We start from the raw sequence: 14,182 nt of genomic DNA, 5'->3' as shown, positions 1-14,182 counted from the left end.
AGTTGGGGTTGATCCTGCTTGAAGCAGGGGGCTGGACTCAATGACCTCCTGAGCTTCCCTAGGAGCTTCCAGCCCTAGGATTCTATGAGGTGCAGCCGGAGCAGCCACGGTAGCCGGCATCACGTCAGGTGTCATGCGATGACATTTCCCATAAATGCACATTTCCCGGGGGTCCCACAGGTCCCAGGCTGCTTGTACGGAGGTGAGGAAATAAGGGCTGGCTGGCAACCCTCAGGGAGGTCAAGTCTGCCTCAGTTTCGCAGCAGGGTCAGTCCGGGTAATGCTGACACAAGTCCAGGTACACAGGCTCAGAACCCACAGGGAGAACTCAGCCTTTCAGCCTCCCTGGGGAAAGAAATGGAGTCCAGCTCAGCACCCCTACGTACCCTTCCTTGCGCCCCCCGGCCCCACTCTCACCCTCCCCACGGGCCCCCCATCAGGCTCAGTCCTCATGTGCCCCCTCCTGCACTTTGCTTCTCCTCCCAGGCTTGGCCCCTAGAACCCATCCCCATGTGCCTCCACCTCTAGGTTCAGCCCCTCTCCCCCGGGCCCCAAATCCCAGGTTCAGCCCCCCCATGCGCCCTGTGCCCCCAACCTCAGACTCAGCCCCCAATCTAGCCACCTTCATATGTGCCCCCATTTCCAAAGCCCCAGGTACCCCTCCCCTCCTGCCCCCAGTATCAGCACCCCCCCAACACCCTCTCCCCTCGTACTGCCAGACTCAGCCCCCCCCACAAACCCCTCCCCTCGTACCCCCAGGCTCAGCCCCCCACACCCCCTCCCCTCATACCCCCAGGGTCATCCCCCCCACAACCCCTCCCTCGTGCCCCCAGGCTCAGCCCCCCAACACGCCCTCCCCTCGTACCCCCAGACTCAGCCCCCCAACACCCCTCCCTCATACCCACACACTCAGCCCCCAACACCCCCTCCCCTGTGTCACTCGCCCTTTAAGGGGCGGGGACAGCGGCAGCCCGCCGGGCTGACGTCAGGCGCTGCCCGGAACTCAGCTGAGTTTCCCGTATGGATATTCCCGGAACTTGCCTCTCCCCCCCGCAAGGCCGCTGAGCTCCCCTGTCTCTCGGCTCGGCGCTGCGGTGGGAGGGGAAACTTCAGGCCGGAACAGCCACCAGGGGCGCCCCTCCCGGCAACTCATGAATAATTAACGATCCTGCGCCGAGGGGGTGGGAGTGGAGGTGCTGATTGGCCGAGAGGTCACTTACTCTGTGAATAATGTGCAATCGCGGAGCGCCATTGGTCAGAAGCGCCGTGACGTTGACTCGGGGGCAGGGCTGGGGGACAGTAGGTTTCTGGTCCGCCGCGTTGGGAGTAGGAGGCTGAGCGCCCCAGGCAGCCGGAGTCGCCGCCCCGCGCCCGGCCGGGGAGTCCCGTCCCCGCAGGTGAGCTGGGCCTGGTCGCGGGTCCCTGGGGGGCAGGGCGCGCTGGTCTCCCATGGGGGGGGAACTGCACCCATGGGTGCCCTGCCTGTGGGTCCTGGGGGGGAGGGAGAACTGCGCCTGTGGGTGCCCTGCCAGAGGGGGCTGGTGCGGGGGGAAGGAGAACTGCACCTGTGGGTGCCCTGCCTGTGGGGGCTGGTGGTGGGGGGGAGAACTGCACCCAACTGCACCCGGGGTTGCCCTGCCTGTGGGGGCTGGTGGTGGGGGGGAGAACTGCACCCGTGGGTGCCCTGCCTGTGGGGGCTGGTGGTGGGGGGGGAGAACTGCACCCGTGGGTGCCCTGCCTGTGGGGCTGGTGGTGGGGGGGAGAACTGCACCCGTGGGTGCCCTGCCTGTGGGGGCTGGTGGTGGGGGGAGAACTGCACCCATGGGCGATGAGGAGGGGTGCTGTGCCTATGGGGGGTGCTGTGTCCATGGGTATCAATGGGGGGCACTATGCCGGTGGATCCCTGCCCAGGGCTGCTGGGGGAGGCTGCTGTGCCATGGGTGCCCTGCTCACGTTTGCAGGGTGGGCTTTGTGCCTGGGGGTACCCTGTCTGCTTGTGCTTGGTTAGGCTACTCCTTGTAGGACTGGGGGTGGGAAGTTTCTGGGCCCACTGACAGCTGCTCGCAGGGGTGCTGGCTGTCTGGCCTGGCTCCAGCATCTCTTGCTGTGCTGCAGCTGGGGAGCCAGGCTGGCGGCTGGTCTGAGTGTCAGATTGAGGTGCAGCAGAATGAGGAAACTGAAAGTGGCGATGCCCGTGGCAGCCAGAACTCGGCCACTCTCACACATCCATCTTGTCTTGCATCAGTCTGGCTGGGGTGCTGTCTCCCCCAGCCCTGCTGCAGCCACACTCCTGCTTTGGTGTAGGTGGCTGGGGGGTCATGCTGAGTGTCTTTAGGACACGGGCTCAGGGTTTCCTACCGAGAGTCTCTTGCTGCAGTGTCCTGCTCTGTCTGTCTCTCTGCATCAGTCTAGGGGTTGAATGTAGCAACTTGACCCTGGAACTAAGCACCTTTGCTTTGCTGTTCCCCCCCCCCCCCCTTTGTGTCCCCCCCAAGGGCCCCAGACCTGCCCCCATTACCAGACTCTGGTGTTGCTCCCTGGAATCTGACCTGTGCCATGTTAAGATGGGAGCCTCTATTTGCCCAGCACTGTCAGTGGGCAGAGGCATCGTCTGCTGGAGAAACTTCATGGCCAGCGCTTGCAAAGATTCCATGTGTTGCTAGTGGTGGTGTGTGGATGTAAAAGACCAAATGCCCCATAGTTTGGGATTATTTTAATCTCCTTTCCCTTTGCGGGGGGGTGGAGATGCTGTTTGGGTCTCGTTGCCTGGCAGGAGAGAGGGCTGCAGGTTCGCTTTTGTTCTTCGTTTTTGTCCGCTGGCTGGCTGTCCTGGGGTGCTAGGTCTGCAGCCACTTGACGGGGAGTGGGGAGTCACGCTGCTGGCCTGGGCACCTGCCAGAGCCCCTCTGGCTGCCAGCCCCAGCTCTGAGTTCTGGGCTGCCACCTGAAGCTGAGGCCCCATTGGCTTCAGGGGAGAGGAGGGAGTGAAGGTGGGGCCTTGGGTCAGAACCTGGTAGGGCCATAGCCTGGTTGGGGGGGAGCCCTTCAATACCTGTTGCCCATTGGATTGCCAATCTCTCTGCCCCTTCCCTGAGGCACTTCCCTTCTCAGGTCCAGCCCTCCACTTACGCCATCCCTGTATCTCTCATCCACTCATTTTCACTGGATAGGAAGTTGGAGCGCGGGAGGGTTGAGGGCTCCAGCTGGGGTTGTAGGAAGCATTCCCAGTAAGCTGAGCAATAGGGTGGCTGCCTAGGAGAGATTCAGGTGCCATCCAGCTGATTAGCAGAGCGCCCAGAGCCAGCACTATCTCTTTCTACTGGAGGTGCACATCCCACATGTATCAGTGCACAGAATAAAATTTATTCCACCCACAGGCGCAAAAAGAATTAGCGGGAACAGCGGTTGTGGGTTCCAGGATTGGCCCAGAAATGAGGGTTCAGGGTGTGGGAAGGGGGCTTTGGGCAGGGGCCAGTGGAAGCTGTGGAGCCAGCATGGGGAATGGAGCAGGGGAGAGGTTGAACCCCTTTCATCCAGCACCCTCAGGAACTGACCACTGCTGGATGAGAGAATTTTTGAACCATGGGAGGTCAATGTTGTCTAGCAGTATTATCAACCCTCCCTCTGCTTACTGAGCTCTTAAAAGACCTTTGGGGTTGTAATGGGGTTCAGGGATCCCCAAGCTCTGCACCCCATCTGCAGGCAGGAGTGACTCGCACTCAGCAGATAGAATGGGAAGTTTATTAGTTGACAGAGGCCCAGCTCAGTACAGAGGTGTCAATACAGCCGGCAGAGACAGTCATTCCAACCCATCCTGGGTAGAGGACCCTGTGGGTGCCCTATCTGGGGTGTAGCTTCCCCCTCTGCACAGGTTGGCTGCCTTCCCCTCTCTCCTTGCAGCTTCCAACTACCGCCTTAGATTTAAACCCCAGCTCGGCTCCTCCCTCCTCTTCGTTCAGGTCAGAGGTGTAACGTCCGGGTTGTAACTGAAGCTGGCAGGTGTGTGTGAGAGAGAGATCCTTAGCCTCTGTGAGCTGCTCTGTCACACACACATCCAGCCTGACTCCCACACACCCCCACTCCATCACAGGGGTAAATTATAGCTAAATAACCACACAGAACACAGAGAGCCGGAACTACAACCTTTATGGGACCGCAGGAAATCTGATCACACCCATGATAAGTGGTTCTACAACTGACTACAATCACACCGGATTACACATATTGCTGGATGACACAGTTCCAACTTGGAGAGGTTCAGCCTTTAAAACAACCAGAGTATTTTACTGGACTATATGGACTGGGGAATCTAGTGACTGATTTAAGAAGCCAAACTATGGAGATTCAAAACTCTAGGTTTAATTGGAGTCTGGCGGTGGGATTATGATCACAGCCGGGTCCTTCTCTTGGGAATTTTGGAATGTTTGAAAATAAGGATTTCTCGCAGAACTTTTCATTAGCACCATTCCATTAATACCAATCACAGCTGCTCAGTTACTGCTGACCAAGTCTGAAAACCAGGAAGTTTGGTTCCCAAGGCTTAGTGAACTGGTTGGTGTTTCTGACAGATGGGAACTCTGGGTTGCATTTCATTCTCCCTGGCTTGTTACAACTGTTCTCAGATTGCCAGGGGGAGGTTTTTTTGTGCTAAGCCAGGTGTTTTAGCTGGGCCAGAGTGTTGTCTTAATAGGAGTTTTATGAAGTAAACTGGCCTATGGGGTGAACCACAAGTTCTGGGATTCATCATAGTGATGACTTTGCAGTCCTGTCAGGGAATTGGGAAGTCCTTATCTGGTTCCCTTGACCATAGCATTTGAGTGCCTGTCTCGCCTCTCACCCACCCGCCCCACCACACCCCCACGTGAGTGGATTTTTCCCATTTTAGAGAGGCAACAACAGGCAAAGAGACTGTGACTTTCCCAAGGTTACTCAGGAACTCTGTGGCAGAGCATGGCTAGTGCAGTGAGGTCTGCAGTGATTACTTCACTTCATCCATCTCCAGGGTTGTACTTCTGGCCTGTTGGAACGCCGAGGGCTATATTCTGTCATTAAACCAGCTGTGCAAATCCTGCTCACCCATTTCCCTGTGGCAATGGACTTCCTGTTTTATGGGAACAGAAATCCATCTGTCTTGTCGTGCTGCACACGTTTATCTGAGCTGGTGAAGTTACATTCACCTACTGTGCCTCGCAAAACTGTCTCGGGAGACGAGGAGGAAATGCTCATTCGAAAGCTCTGAGAGGTGCTACATGTGACGAAACTTCAGAATAGTTCGTGAAGGAGAATTTTTCTCACCCTGTCTGATCGGCAGCGTGAGAGTCAAGCAAGCTGTGCAAGGTCTTTCTGTGCTGTGGCGCAGGAGTGTGAATAGCCCTGGAGGAGTTTGAAAAGAGAGCAGATGCTTTCTGGCATGGTTTTCTGTAAGCTAAATGCTTGGGTGTCCACACAGGAGACATTCAGGTGATGCCCAGCTAAGGAGCAGAGCGCTCACCCCTGGTAGCCTGCGTTTGGAGTGGTGGTGGACATAACAAAATGTATACTACCCTTGTATGCAAAAGTGAGGAGGTACACTGCTCTCTAGAGGTGTCCGGCTGTTCGCTGCTGCTTGTCAGGCAGAGTCCCAGATAACCCTCCTGCCAGGAATCTAGAGCACAGGTAGCTCTGTTGTTCCTCCCCTGCGTGTCAGACTTCAGTCCCCAGAGCAAAGGGTGTGCGCGGGAGAACAACTGGTGGCTTAATTAAACAGCACCTCTTGCTCAATCCAGTGTGACTTTCAGGGGAATGCCCGACCAGGCAGGCTAGCTGCTAAACAGGCATTTAGAGTGCAAGGACTGATGGCAGCTCTTTATTTTAACCATTCCCTCTCCACCCCTGCAAGACAGGGAGGGTGTAATGATCCTTTGGGGCTTTCCAAACCCTATCCAGTTGTTAGACTGGGGGTGAGGGTTTCTTCAGAAGTGCGTGCGCTGTGACTTGGCTCCTTGAAGACATCCGCTTAAAATGGCCTCGCATAATTGCTGGTGCGGAAGTTGGGTCCCGAATGAAGCTTGCTTGGGAAAAAAACAGAGTCTGCAGGCTGCTTGGGAGGCAGCCAGTCTTCCGTTAAGGTTGAAGTAATGTTCGAGTGTATTTCCTGTGCCTCTTCGGGAGGAAATTTTGCTGTACAGACCTGTCTCCCGCCTCCCAGCAGTGCTCCAAGTGACTGAGGTACCTGTTGTGTGTTCCCCCACCCCCGGCACACCTCCAGTTCAGGGTAACCAGGGAAACTGGAGGTTAACATTGTAGTATCTCTGTTTTGTGCTTTTGCACAGCATCTGTTTGTTTCACCCAGTGCCTGCATGATGTCAACTAGATACTGGCAGCAGGGCTAAATGCTGGCTCTGTTCCAGAGATGAAAGGAAAGGCTAACCACACAGAGACGGAAGTCAAGCAGAGTCGGAAAGGTTCATCCCTCAGATCTTTAAACCTAGGTTCGAGAGGTTGAGCAGGAGCACGTCTTGGTTAATGGGGAAAGGGACCCCCATTAAAACTTCAAGGTCGGTCAAATTAAAGCTTTTATAATGCCAGGGATCTGAAGGCTGGAGAGAGATGGGTAAGCTCTTCCTGCTTTCTCTTGCGGCTTGTCTGTGTGGGGCTTTAGTTACCAGCACAAGCCCCTGCCGTAGGTGGCTGCAGTGGTGCCAGGCCCAAGAGCGGTACATACAATTGTCAATGGTGATGCAGCAAAGGGAGACACGTTCAATAAATATTTGCTATGTGTTTATGGGGAAACGCTACATGATACAATCACAGCCTATGTATGGTGAATCACTCAGTTTCAGTAGTTGCTTAGGAAGATGTTAAACATCAGATACTAAACTTAGCCATCTTAAAGTCAGCAGGTGTGGATAATTTGCACACAAGAGTTTTAAAAGAGCTGGCTGAGGTGCTCAGTGGACTGTTAATTTTTTTTTCAATAACTTATGGAGCCCTGGCGAAATGCCAGAGGATTGGAAGGAGCAAATGTTGTGCCAGTATCTGAAAAGGGTAAACGGGTCAACTCAGTTAATTATAGACTTCCACCAAAACAATGGGAGTGGCTGATACAGGACTAATTATATAGAATTAAGAGAGGCTGATGTAATGAATAATCAGTTCATGGAAAATAGAGCCTGCGCAACCATAATTTTTTTTAAGCAACTAAAATTTGGATGATAAAAGCAACAATATTGAGAGCACAGACTTCTGTAAGACTTTGTATTGCATGACCCCCCCCCCTTTTTTTTTTTTGAACTAGAGCAATGTAAAACTCGCATTGGGGTAAACTAGCTGATCGCAAAGTAATTGTCAATAGGGACCAATGAGCAGGCCCGTTCGTAGGAGGGGTCTGCAGGGATTCGCTCTTGGCCTGGTGCCAATTAAGGTTTGTATCAATAACCCAGAAGAAAACATGAAATCAGTGATCAAGCGAACAGATCCCCAAAGATGAGGGGAGTGGTAAACACTGAAGGGGACAACTCACTGAAACAGAGTAGTCTGGATCGTTTGGTTCAAGCAGATAATGTACGTTTTAATATGGCTACACGTAAGTGGCAGCTCCTAGGCCCTATGAGCTTTCAGCAGTACCTCCAAGGTGGGAGGGCTCTGCACTGGCAAACAAGGACTCGGAAGATTGGGGGCTCATGCTGGATAATCAGTTGCACAAGAGTTCCCAGTGTAACCCTGTGGCCAGGAGGGTTGATAGCAGGGTGGATAAAAATCGGTGACTTAAAACATGATTTTTTTTTTAAACTGAATATTTATATTTTGTTAAAAAATCAAAGTACTAAATTTCTCATTTAAAACTAGCAGTTACAATTAAATCTCATCTCAGACATTCCATGAACACACTGACAGTCTTATATAAATGACTTAATGGCTTTAGCCTATCCAGTTTAATTACAGGTTGAACCTGTCTAGTCCAGCACTCTCTTGTCTGGCAACATCTGTAATCCAGCATGATTTTAATTAGCTGGGTGACCACTTATCATGGGTGTGGCCAAATTCCTCTCAGTCCCATAAAGTTTGTTTTCAGTCACCAGTCCTGGCTCTTGGTGTTCTGGGCTGTTGTTTAGCTGTAATTTACCCCAAATGTCTTGTAAGCAAGCAGTGGAAGTGTTGGTAACACTGCTAGACGGTATTGACCTCCCATGGTTGGGCAAATACCATCATTCAGCACGGGTTAGGTCCCAAGGGTGTCCAATGAGAGGTTCAACCTGTACTAGCTCTTGCTGCTTGAAAGTTCTTTCAGTTTCTTCAAAAACAAGAAGTCCTGTGGCACCTTATAGATTAACAGATATTTTGGAGCATCAGCTTTCGTGGGCATCAGATGAGGGTCTTTGCCCACGAAAGCTGATGCTCCAAAATATCTGTTAATCTATAAGGTGCCACAGGACTTCTTGTTGTTTTTGAAGATACAGACTAACTCAGCTACCTCTCTGATACCTTTCAATTTCTGTTTCTCAGTAGACTGAAAAGTAACATGTTCAAAGAGAGAAACAAGCTGGATAAGTTTGGTTTTGTTCTGTGGTTATGTGGTGGTGGACCTCAGCCAACCACTGCAGAGAAGCTGACAGAGACAATGTATAGCAGAGGACAGAGGCAGTCTAGAAAGGATCAGTGGAGTGGATTTCACGGGGGGGTGGGGGGGAGACGTTATTCATTACACACGCACATTCCTAGATTCCCTCGCACTTCGACCACACACAAACTGTCGTGGCTTCTGGGCATAAGAGACCGTGCCTGTGAATATTTTGGGGAAGTTCGCTCCCTGGGTAAAAAGGAAAATGTCAAATGTAAGCAGTGCAAGAAGGGAAGACAGGACCTAGTTGCAAGAGTGAAACATCATAAAGAAAACTGCTTACTGGGACAAAACTGAAGGAGGAAAAAAAAAAAAAAAAAAGCAGTCATGTAGCACCTCTGAGACCAACAATATTATTTATTAGGTGATGAGCATTTGTGGGACAGACCTGCTTCCTCGGATCTGGGTCTGTCCCACAAAAGCCCGTCCCCGAATAAATAATACTGTTTGTCTTTGCGGTGCTACAGGACTGCTTTCTGTTTTGCGTGGGTACAGACTAACACAGCCATCTCTCTGCAGTTTTTGGGAGAAAGTGATGGGGGTGTGGCTGAGTGGCTCAAATGGTTACCACCTTAAATAAGTCGCTTTGCAATGCCTCATTCGTCAAGACCCTTTCTGTGCTTGTTAGTATAAGAGTAATTTGCAAAGTAAATTCTCAAGCTGTTTGCTGTGTTGAATGTGGGGGGGGGGGGGGGGGGAGGGGGGAGAAGAAGTTTAGCTTAGCCAATCCTTATGGCTTGTTTAGAACGTCTCCCAAGCATGCAGCACGGTAAGAGAAATCTAGAGTTCCCAGTTGCCTTGGTTGTTTTTTTATCTTATATGACATAATGGCTGCATCTACACTAACACACTACGTCAAAGTAAGAACATCGAAATAGGCTACTTTGACGCGTATCATCTACACGTCCTTCAGGGCTTGGTGCTGTCAACGTTCAACGTCGAGTTAGCGACGGGGAATGTCGAAAGGAGCCGCCCCCAGAAGGAAATGTGGAGCGTCCACACACACAAGCGCTCCCCATCAAAATAAGGGGCCAGCAAAGCCTGCGGATGGGGTCACAGGCTGAGCTAGCCCTTCTTGGGCAACAGCAAGCCGCTCCCTTAAAGGGCCCCTCCCAGACACACTCGACCTGCACAGCACGAGGTCCACAGAGCTGACAACCGGTTGCAGACCTTGTGCACACAGCATGGACCCCCAGCTGCAGCAGCCAGAAGGCCTGGGCTAAGGGCTGCTGCACACGGTGATCAGAGCCCGCAGGGGCTGGGCAGAGCGTCTCTCAACCCCTCAGCTGATGGCCGCCATGGAGGACCCCGCTATGTCAACGTAGCGGGACACGGATCGTCTTCACATGCCCTACTTTGACGTTGAACATTGAAGTCGAGGGCTATTCCCATCTTCAGATAGGAATAGCAATTTCGACGTCTCGCCGCCTAACATCGATTTCAACGTCGAAATTGCACACGGAATGTCTACACATGCCGTGCGCTATTTCGACATTGTGCCAGCTACTTCCAAGTAGCCGGCTAGTGTAGACGCACCCAATATGTGGCCCTTATTTTCGAACATGATGGCCACAGACCATAATGGTGATGCCATAAATCTGTTCCCTATTTTAGTTGAGCCTAACTCAGCTTTCCCAAGGGAACCCCATTCTACACTTGCTTTCTCATAGAAACAGAAGTGCCGGTGAGTTCAACTCCAAGCACAGTTAGTCCCAGCTTTTTGGTAACTTGATTTAAATCAGTTCACCCTGGCTGATATGATCTTTTGGTGCATGAACAGGGAACCCTGAGTCGGGGGAAAAGGCTGCATTTCATGGAGTTATATTGTGTACATGGGAGACGTTGTCTCACCGAAATGCCCCTCACCACCGGGGCCGATGCTGTGCCTAGGGAAACTGAGGCACCACCCGGTGTTACTACAGGACAGCAGGAAGCACATGCAGCTTAACCAGGGGGATAACATCCTCCTACGTGCTGTTTTGTCACACACGCGGTTTCCAGGGTCTGGCCCCCTGCTATGCAGAGGTGGGACGACAGCTGCCTGTTCCTGGAAATGAGGCTTTGATGAGTTTCTCTTTCTTCAGACCGTGGCCTTTGGCTGTTTATTCAAACAGAAACAGAAGACGCAGCTGTTCTTGCTGTGGTCCACTGTGTGTGATTTGTGCGTCCTCGTGCCCAGGCTGTGCAACCGGAGCAGCTCCAGGGCTTACAGAAATCAACCCAGGCTGGGAGTGCGGCGGGGGGCGGTTCTCATCTCTGGCTCCTGTGCTTTTTCTCTGAGGGTGGCAGGAAGCAGCTTGGGGGTGTGTGTGTGTGTGTGTGTGTTGGGATCTGATGCTTCCTGTAACTTCTCACAGGCCACCTCTCCTGCTGCCACCTCGTCAGGCTTTCCCGACTTTCAGCCTGTCCTGGCATGTTGGCTCTGATTGCCTTAGTGTGTCCTGGGCTGTCCCCACAGCTGCTTACCATCAGGCCTGCTGATGGGGAGAGGGAGCGCACAGAGGCCTGGCATTGCAAAGGGACCTGGAGCCGCAGCTGTGCCAGCCTGAGCTCTGGGCCCCTTTGAACTGCTGCAGAAGGGCTGCCCGTGAACTGCCTGTGTTTGACCTTTTGTCCTCTATGTGCAGGCCGAGGGCTGGTGATACTTGTTTGTTTGTTTTTTTAAGTCACTAATAGTCCTACTGGCAACAGCTTCGTTAGTAAATAAATGAAGAGGCCGAGTTTTACCATGGAGGTGGCGCTTGGTGGCATTAGCTGGTGGTCTGTTAATCCACAGGGGCATGGCTTTGAGCCAGCTCCCGGCTGCATGGGGGAGGAGGGGCAGGGCTGAGCTTCCCCCTCACGTGCTGATAAAATTTGCCTTGTGCGCTGCTCTCGGCACCTGTGCTGTGGGTTGCTGACCCCTGGCCTTTCTCAGGGACGGTGAACCCCAGTTCCTGCCCCACCTCCCATCTGCCTCTCTCGCTCCCCCGCTTCTGGCCTGAGACTGAGCTGACACAAGACGGGATTTTTCAGATCTCGCCCAACGCTGAAACCTTTGTTTAAAAGCAAAATTACCCTTGAGGAGGTTGGCTCAGCTGACCTTTTGCAGTGAGCGAACGACCTTTAGCTGTGTCTGGTTGAGCTCCCGCCTTCGCAGGGCTGCAGCTCGTCCAGCGAACCAGCTACAGTTCCCCCTGCTAGTTTTTGTTTGATTCCCACTGACACACATGGAATACAACCCAGCGTTTCTTCCTCCTTTCTGTTGTGGTTCCTGCCAGTCTCCGCCTCTCGCATTTACTGTAAGGCGAGCGTGGCTCATTCCCTGCAGCAGTCCTGGAGGGAAACTGGAGACGAACATCACAGTAGAACCTGGTTTGGGGCGAGGGCGTGGACCAGCACCCTGATAAAGTCACGTAACTGGCTGTTCTGGGATGGTGCAGAGCCCTTAAAGGTGAAGGTAGGGAACTTATCGGAAACCTTCTGTGGAGAGGGCAGGTCTTGCCAAACACCCAGAGGGGAGCTGGGAGTTGGCCTTGTGTAGAGCACGAGTGTGAAAAGGTGGGGGCCATGAAGTTTCCTAAGGGCTCATCCATCTCATTAAACATGTAGAAATATGTTACAGGTTGAACCTCTCTCCTCCAGTAGCCTCGGAACTCGACCGGTGCCGGACGAATTTGCCAGGCCACAGGAGGTCATTATTATCTAGCACAGAGTTTCCCAAACTTTATAGAGCTGGACCCCATCTTTTTTTTTTTTTTTTAGTACCTTTTTTTTTTCGCAGCCCAAAAATAGAAACTCCTGTAAAACTATTTAAGACTGGAAAAAATGAATAAATTGTCACCACTTATTATTTATTCACAATAATAAGAGTACATAATGTAAATCTCAATATAAAATACTTAAGTGCCTAACTCGTTGTTACCTTAATTGTGTGGGAAGATATGAAATGTACCAAATTAATAGGATCGTGCATGATAATTTGTATATTTTTTATAAGGACCAGTTTTCTTTTTTTTTTTTTTCCCCCCCAAAGACTGGTCCTGGGCTGCGGGTCGCACTTAGAGAAATGCTGGTCTAGCACTTTATCAACATTTCCCTGCTGACTGGGCTCTTGGAAGACATTTGGGGTAAATTACAGTTAAATAACACAGAACACTGAGAGCCAGGACTAGTGGCTGTAAACAAACTTTATGGGACCACGGGAAACATAACCACTTGTCATGGGTGTGGCCATCTGGCTAACTAAAATCGTGCCAGATTACGTATGTTGCCAGATAAGAGAGTTCCAGATTAGAGAGGTTCAACCTGTCATGTTTTTATGTAGGTCTGTTCATACTGACGTACAGATGAATAAAGTTTTTTACCTTCTACATACTTATTTATTCCGCTCTACTCTGCGCTGGTTAGGCCTCAGCTGGAATATTGTGTCCAGTTCTGGGCACCCCAGTTCAAGAAAGATGTGGAGAAATTAGAGAAGGTCCAGAGAAGAGCAACTAGAATGATAAAAGGTCTGGAGAACATGACTTATGAAGAAAGGCTGAAAGAATTGGGCTTGTTTAGCTTGGAAAAGAAAAGATTGAGGGGGGACATGATAGCAGTTTTCAGATATCTTAAAGAGTGTCATAAGGAGGAGAGAGAAAACTTGTTCTTCTTGGCCTCTGAGGAGAGAACAAGAGGCAATGGACTTAAGCTGCAGCAATGGAAGTTTAGGCTGGACATTAGGAAAAAGTTCCTAACTGTCAGGGTGGTCAAGTACTGGAATAAGTTGCCAAGGGAAGTTGTGGAATCTCCCTCGCTGGAGATATTTAAGAACAGATTAGATAGATGTCTGTCAGGGATGGTGTCGATAGTGGTTGGTCCTGCTGTCGGGACAGGGGACTGGACTCGATGGCCTCTTGAGGCCCCTTCCGGTCCTAGTGTTCTATGGTTCTATGATTTTCTTACACTTGCCAAAAGGGTTTTTTTTTAATGCACATAACCGAAATATCCACTGGGTTGGAATACAGTAGATCGGTTGGCGGGGGGGGGCGCTGCTAATTGCAGGGATGAAAAGTGGGGGCCCAACATAAAACGTTTGCTCACCCCTGCTCCAGAGCAATGCTTCTTAAACCTCTTCAGAACATGGAACACCAAAGATTTTTTTTTTATGCAGAACACTTATGGGACCCCCCCCCCCCGCCCCCCCAAAAAAAAAAAAAAAAAAAAAGTTCAGGCCAGAAAATAACCAAAACAGCCCCATAGCCAGCAAAAACAAAAGTAATATAATCAGGTATCCTAGCAATGGAGAAGCAACCTTGTATCTGGTTTTAATAACAGAAGCCTCAGTGTATTTTTCCAAACACCCCAGGCACACCTGCGAGCTGCTCATGGAACACTAGTGCTTTTCGGAACATAGTTTTAAGACACCCCGCTCTGGAGAGTTGAGAGCAGCTTTGGAGCTGAGCACCCTGGGACTCCCTTTTCGAATCTGAGCGGCCGACACTGCGTAATCGGTTTGCTCCTTTATTCCCAAGCACGGGGAAGTCTTGTGGCTGGTGCTGAGGGAGCTGGTGGGTGGGTAAGGTTCGCAGTGCAGGTACTGGTTGGTACGCAAGGCTCAGC

General features: G+C 51.6%; 1 protein-coding gene across 6 annotated transcripts in view; it reads left to right on the top strand.

Annotated features, from left to right (window-relative positions):
* The first annotated feature begins 1,276 nt into the window (after positions 1 to 1,276).
* The window catches only part of STAT3 (signal transducer and activator of transcription 3), a 34,972-nt gene continuing 22,066 nt past the window's right edge, over positions 1,277 to 14,182 (top strand). For all 6 annotated transcript variants that reach the window (XM_074979346.1, XM_074979344.1, XM_074979343.1 and 3 more), the window contains exon 1: positions 1,277 to 1,397. The gene's annotated coding sequence lies outside the window, so the exon portion shown is untranslated. The remainder of the gene's footprint in view (positions 1,398 to 14,182) is intronic.

Source organism: Carettochelys insculpta, chromosome 28, assembly GCF_033958435.1.
Source record: "Carettochelys insculpta isolate YL-2023 chromosome 28, ASM3395843v1, whole genome shotgun sequence".
Lineage (NCBI taxonomy): Eukaryota > Metazoa > Chordata > Testudines > Carettochelyidae > Carettochelys > Carettochelys insculpta.
The sequence above is the reverse complement of the archived record's forward strand: the minus strand, read 5'-3'. Positions and strand labels throughout refer to the sequence as shown.